At 44.9% G+C, this 6,524-nt stretch overlaps 1 long non-coding RNA gene across 1 annotated transcript; it reads right to left on the reverse strand.

The window, feature by feature from the left end:
- Positions 1–105: 105 nt before the first annotated feature.
- On the reverse strand, positions 106–2,355 carry LOC143267211 (uncharacterized). Its single transcript, XR_013042131.1, has 3 exons — positions 2,271–2,355; positions 1,692–1,862; positions 106–842 (listed from the first exon to the last, which is right to left on the reverse strand). It is a non-coding gene; the product is annotated as an uncharacterized LOC143267211 (long non-coding RNA).
- Between the last annotated feature and the right edge of the window lie 4,169 nt (positions 2,356–6,524).

Consider the following 6,524-nt stretch of genomic DNA (forward strand, 5'->3'; position numbering starts at 1 on the left):
TATATACCTTTCTGCTTTCTGCCATCATTCCCTGGGATTAAAGGCTCACTTTCTGGGATTAAAGATGTGAGTCACCATGCTTGGCTGTATCCTTGAACACACAGAGATCCAGACGGATTTCTGCCTCTGAAATCCTAGGATTAAAGGCGTGTACTACCACTGCCTATCCTCATGTTTAATATTGTGGCTGTTCTGTTCTCTGACCCCAGATAAGTTCATTGGCATGCACAATATTTCAGGGAACACGATACCACCACAGAGAAGGAAGAATAAAATCGAGAAAAGAAATCCCACCAGAGAAGCTGATCGTTCAAGGCTTTCCATCTGACCGCTTCCTTCCAGCACTCCCGTGTGCAGTGCTGTCTTCCTCACCTGTTCTGTCTGCTCGGGGAGAACACTTAGACAGCTTGACTGACAGCAGGTCCTCACAGCTGTAGAAAAGCCCCGGTTTGGACACACTGAGGCTCTGTGTCTTTCTGCTTCCCCAGACTGTGTTTACAGAGCTCCACTTTACTTTTTAGACAATCCACAGTGCTGAATGAATGTGACTGGGCTTCTGACTTGAGTCTAAGCTGTGTCCACCCTTGGATTCTGGCCTCTGTGGAAGGTTGGTTGGATGGTCCCTCAACAGTGCGTCTGGAGATGTTGATGGAGTTTAGCCTCAGTAGACAAGCAGCAACCAGTCAGTGTCTCCTGGGGAATTTGGTGGTTTCATCATCTCTGTGTTAGGACCACACACAGTGTTATCAGGATGTGGCAGAGTATTCCCTCCAGACACTCCTGAAGACCTTTGCTGTTGGGCTCCTAGGATAATTTCAATGGGACCCAGATGGGCCTGGAATCTGGAGTAGAACAGTCAGGAGACCCTATTTTTACTCTCAAGCTGTGTCTACCAATTGATGTAACACTAAACCAAGAAGCACATAAAACCAGTCAGAGCTCACATCTGGAGCTTTGAAATGAACTAGAAAACCACACACACACACACACACACACACACACACACACACACACACACACACACACATTTTCAGAGAGCAAGGGAAATTAACCAGCAAAATGGAAAAGATAGAGAAGTACAATAACACTTGTATAAGACACCACATTGAAACCCACCACTTTGTATGCTCATCTGAAAATATAATTCAAACAATATTTAAAGATTATGAAGATAACTCAAGGAAAAAATTAGCCTGGGTAAACCAGCAAGTCACAATCAGCATGAAGTAGCCCTGCTGTCTCTTGAATGATCGGCAGTGTGAACAGGTGATGGCCTCTCAGGACGCACTTCCTTTCCTTGCGGTGTTACAGGTTCAGCTTGTCAGGGAGGCAGCCCTGATGCCCACTTACCTCAGGTACTGTAGGTACTCAGGTTTTTGCAAACCCTGGTTTGTACATCCTCAAATACTGCTGGCCTTTAAAATAGCTCCCGAAGGGACTCAGCCAGCAGGACTTACACACAACAATGGCAGCGCCCTACAGTGTTCCAAGCTTCGACAATCACAGCCGAAAAGCAACTGGAGACTGAATGTACAATGCACGAACAGCCAACTGGTGTACCCCAGCAGTGTCAGTCAGCAAAAATAGGCTCCACTTTTAGAAGATAATGTGTTTCTGGCTGAGTATGTTTTGATCAAACAAAGCACACATGTGGAGAAATTGTTGGAGAATATACGTGTCTTAGCTCTTACCCCTGCAGAGGACATACCAATGTACTTCACAGCCACAGGTAATGCAATGCCAGTCTCACAAAGGTCTCCATTTGGAAGCAGAATTTTCTCAGTGTGAGGTCTGATTGGCATCTGGTGAACTTCCATCTCTTCCTCGTGTCTCACAAGAAGCTCCATTTTGATTTCACAAAGCTTGATGGGAAATCATTTTTCATTAGGTACCTGTCACAGGACCTTGTAAGCCCTAAGGTTGGCATAGGCTTCTCCCTGTGATACCTGAAAGTCGGGCATTTCAGGCCTATTATGTGCTTCTCTTCTAACACCATGGGCCAGACAAATTGGGTCATTCCACAGACCAAACACACCTTGTACTTTCTTGTCAGGGAGTGGTATTTCTGTTACAAACCCCCTTTACTCTTTCTATTAAATATTGCCTTGTATTTGTGTGTGTGCATATGTACATGTGTTCATGTGTATGCAGGAGCATGTGTGTGGACTCGTGTGATGTGTGTGCACCTGAGTGTAGATGCCAGAAGTCAACCCCAAATGTTGTTTCTCAAGCACCATCTACTTCAGTTTTTGAGAAAGTCACTCACTGACCTGCAGTTCACTTAGGAGGTTAGGCTATCCAGCCAGTGAGCCCCAGAGTTCGGCTCAGATCACAAGAACGCCATCGTTCTGCCTTTAAAAAAAAAACAAGACATGGTTTCTGGGAATCAAACTCAAATCCTTATGCTTGCACAGCAAGAACTTTACTAACTGGACCATCTCTCCAGCCCACATCCTTCAGTACCACAAAGCTCTCAGTAATCCTCCAACTGACTCTGACGGGCAACACACTTCAAGTCTACTGTGTCTTATGGGTCTTGATTGTAAAATTCAGGCAAGAATATAAACAAGCAAGGCAATCACAAGGCAGGGTGAGGCACCCCAGCAGATGTAAAGCATCATGTGAAGCTATAACCATGGCAGGGACAGACCAACAAAGCAAAAGAGGGACAAGCCTGGAGACAGAGCCCTGCCTCAAGGTACCTTTATATGTGACAGAGACGGTGCCACAGAGCAGAGGACTTTTAATAGTTGATGTAGAGACAAAAGGGGGTACATCTGGGAAGATTAATTACATGTCTTCATCTCCCTATATACCAAATTCTACATGGAATATACACACATGTAAAAGCCAACAATAGGACTCCTTTCAGAAAGAACACACAAGGTTCCCCACTAATCACAGGACATGGGTGTCCCTGCCATTCTAAGCGAAGAGAAAAGCTCAGATAGATCATGTCGTTCCCCTCAACTAGACAGATAATGAGCAGTGAGCGACTTATTCCCATCTGTCACCCAAAGCTTGTGTTTTGCCACTGATCCTCATAGCCTCTCCCTCTACTGAGTAGCCTTTCCATCACTGGATTGATTTTTTTAAGTGGATTTCAATACTCCACTTCAATACATTAGCCTACTGGTCTACCTACTGCTTCGGCACTCACAGTGCCTTCTGTTTGTAGATGCCATTATCGGAGCAAGCATCTGGGTGAAGTCAGACACCTCATCATGCTTAGTGTTGCTTCTGACAGGTCTCTGATGTGGGCTTTCAGTCACAGATCTCTCTGACATCATAACGATCTCTTGGATCATTCAGAAGCCACATCTAAGGAGTTATGAAAGAAAGAGAAAGGTGGCTTTCAAGTCTTACTCGGATTGTGTTCCTTTTCTAATCTGTCCCCATGACGATACCTTCAAGAATGAACTGAACCAACTGTACAGGAAAATACAGGTCCACAGAGAGTGCAATGCAGAGCTGCCATCCCTCCACTGCACCAGTGGAGGAGTTCTTTTGCCGTGTGTCCTCTGTGCTTGTCCACACCATCTTCCCATCAGACTCTGATCCAAGTCTGAGCACGAAAGGGTGATTTTACTTCTAACCTCTTTCCTGTCTCCAATTACTGTGTTACAAGTGTCAAACAAATAGCAATTTCTAAGAGAGAAGCTTATTTCCCTCACACCAAGAAGCACAAGCATAGACAATGCAGGGGTGATTGGCTGGATGTAGGTATCAGAGGTCAGTGCTCCTTTTCTCATTAAGCTGCCATCCTTAGCCAATTACCTCAGTGTCAAGGATAGCTGCTCTAATTCCTGCCAAGTTCACATTCCAACAGCATGAAAGGGAGAAAGTAGAACACTGTGTATCCATTGCCCATTGAATCTGTGAGGTTCTCTTAGTGGAGTAGCACAGAAAAGAAACATAAAGCAGCTTACGATATACCACATATTTATGTAATTCTCTCCACTTCAGTAACTACAGTATACTCAAGAATACACCACGTCAGGCTTCCGTCCTCTCTACCTCTTCGAGGACAGATGGCAGTCTTTCCTTGTCTGGCATTTGAAGCATTGATGACACAGAAAAACACAGCCCAGGAAATACTGAGGAAACAGCTAATTTGGCATGGGTAGGTGTGGTTATGCACAATCATTACTGCTGTGCACAATCATTTCTGGGTAGGTGTGACTATGCACAAAAGACCTGGTAGACCACACCATGTATTGATATTAGATACTGTGTGAAGGTATTACTCTTAGTTTGGTTACAACGCTATGACAAATAGCCAAAGACAGATTGTTTATAAGTAAGAGAGGTTATTCTGGTTTTGAAAGCCTGGAAGTCCAAGATAAGTGTTGTGGCTTTGGTAAGTGTCTTTGTGTTGATGTTTACTCCTCAACCTTAGAACAATCGAGGGAGTGGGGCCTTCGGGAGGCAGGCCTGAGTGGGGTGCTGTCAGGCCGCTGGGTATGTGCCCTGGGAAGGGATCGTGGGGCCTCAGCCTGTCCTCTTCCTCACTTCTGATTGTTGGCCATGAGGTGGGTGGCTTTGCTCCATCCCAATTCGCTGCCTCAGCACCACCCCAAAGCAGCAAGACTAATCAGTCATGGACTGAGGTCCTCAGCACCAGGAGCCAAAACAGAGCCTTCTTGTCACAGGCTGATTGTCTTCGGTATTTGTCAACTGACTGACAGAGTAGAGCGGTCACTAGCGAGAACCTTCTGGCTGCACTATACATGAAGGAAAGGGGCCACCGTCAAGAAGGCTGTGGAGAGGAGGCCTTGCTCTTTCATAACAACTTGCTCTTGGAGTGACTATCACACTCCTCCAAGACCTGACTCTTCCTAAGACCACTGCTGACCCATTCCTTCACAGAGTCACGGCCAGGCACAGATCCCTCTGAAGATCTCACCATCTTTGAATACATTATACAAGGAACCCAGTTTCCAGTGCAACAACCTTTAGAGAATGCTCCAATTTTATCCAAATTGCAGTAGTATTTGTCACTAGGGTCTCCCCCCTAGATATACTGAACTCCCTGCTAAATTTAAATCTTGCACTGCCTTATGAGTCTGAACCCAACTTGTACTATATGGTATGAGAAATAACAAACACACTCTCAGCTTCCTTTGCTGCATGACCCACCCGTCTCCAACTTGGACTTGAAAGGCGGAAACAGAGTGAACAACTGCCTTGGTTTGCCCATGATGGTGTTTTAAAACTATAAGTCCTACATCCCAAGAAATTGCTCAGTCTAGGCCAAACAGAGGTGGCTGTTCCCCTGGCATGGACAACACGGGAAACATCAAGAACAGTTCTAAGGGTGCTGAAAGAGCATAAGTAAGAAAACGAAAAGGCCTGGAGAGGAGGGACATGGGAGGGAGGTCAGAGGGAGAAGCTGCCGAGTAAGAGGTGTGTGATGTCACAAGGAGAGATCACACAGAAAGGCCAGAGCTGGGGTGGTTGAGCTTCTGTGTGAAACGGGGTCCTTTAATTTGGACAAGAAGATGTTACAATTAGTACTGGTCACACTGTATTGAGAGATCTGAGGGAAATTTCTAAGGGGAGAGTTTCACAGTCACTTGTATGTGTCATTTGGAAAGAGAAAATAGATGGATAGAATGTCCAGCCGGCTGTCTGGTCCCCAGCGTGGGAGTTTTGTGTTGGATGTTGCTGACCTCTAAGCCTCATCATCAGCGTGAAGGAGCACAGGGCTCTTAGTGCATAAGAGACACGTGGAAAGTGTGTAGTGAATGAGCTGCTCCTTCCTGAGTTGGGCACAACCACATCTCTGCCTTCAGATGAGTTTTGCCACTTCATAGTTCATTTACTGACTGAGTCAGAGGTCTTTTCAAAAGAGAACATGTTCTTCCATTAGCTGTGTCCCACTTCAGTTTCTATCAGAACACTTCCTGAACCAAGTAAATGTGGGTTACACGAGGTCCTTGCATCAATTCTAATTAAAGTTAAAACCCTTTTCTACCCACATCTTCTGGAACATTCCTTTCAAAATCCAGAAAGATGGCCGGGCGGTGGTGGCGCACGCCTTTAATCCCAGCACTCGGGAGGCAGAGGCAGGCGGATCTTTGTGAGTTCGAGGCCAGCCTGGGCTACCAAGTGAGTTCCAGGAAAGGCGCAAAGCTACACGGAGAAACCCTGTCTCGAAAAACCAAAAAAAAAAAAAAAAAAAAAAAAAAACAAAATCCAGAAAGATCATATTTCACAAGAGGCAAATAAATGACATCACTGTTATACCTAAAACCAAGCCTAGGGAAGGAGGAATCAGACCCAAAAAAGCTATTTATTATTGTCATGGTTACTATTATTTTGCTATTACTGTTGTATGTGGTATTTTTAATTATTTATTTTACTTTTTGAGATTATAATATAATTACATCATTTTCCCCTTCTCTGGGCCCCCTCCCACTCCCCCCACCATACCCCTTCCTGTTCACCTTCAAATTCATGGCCTTTTTCTTCATTTATTGTTGTTACATGTATATGTAATAACAAAAATATATATTCCTAAA

This window comes from Peromyscus maniculatus, chromosome 9 (assembly GCF_049852395.1).
Source record: "Peromyscus maniculatus bairdii isolate BWxNUB_F1_BW_parent chromosome 9, HU_Pman_BW_mat_3.1, whole genome shotgun sequence".
Classification (NCBI taxonomy): Eukaryota; Metazoa; Chordata; class Mammalia; order Rodentia; family Cricetidae; genus Peromyscus; species Peromyscus maniculatus.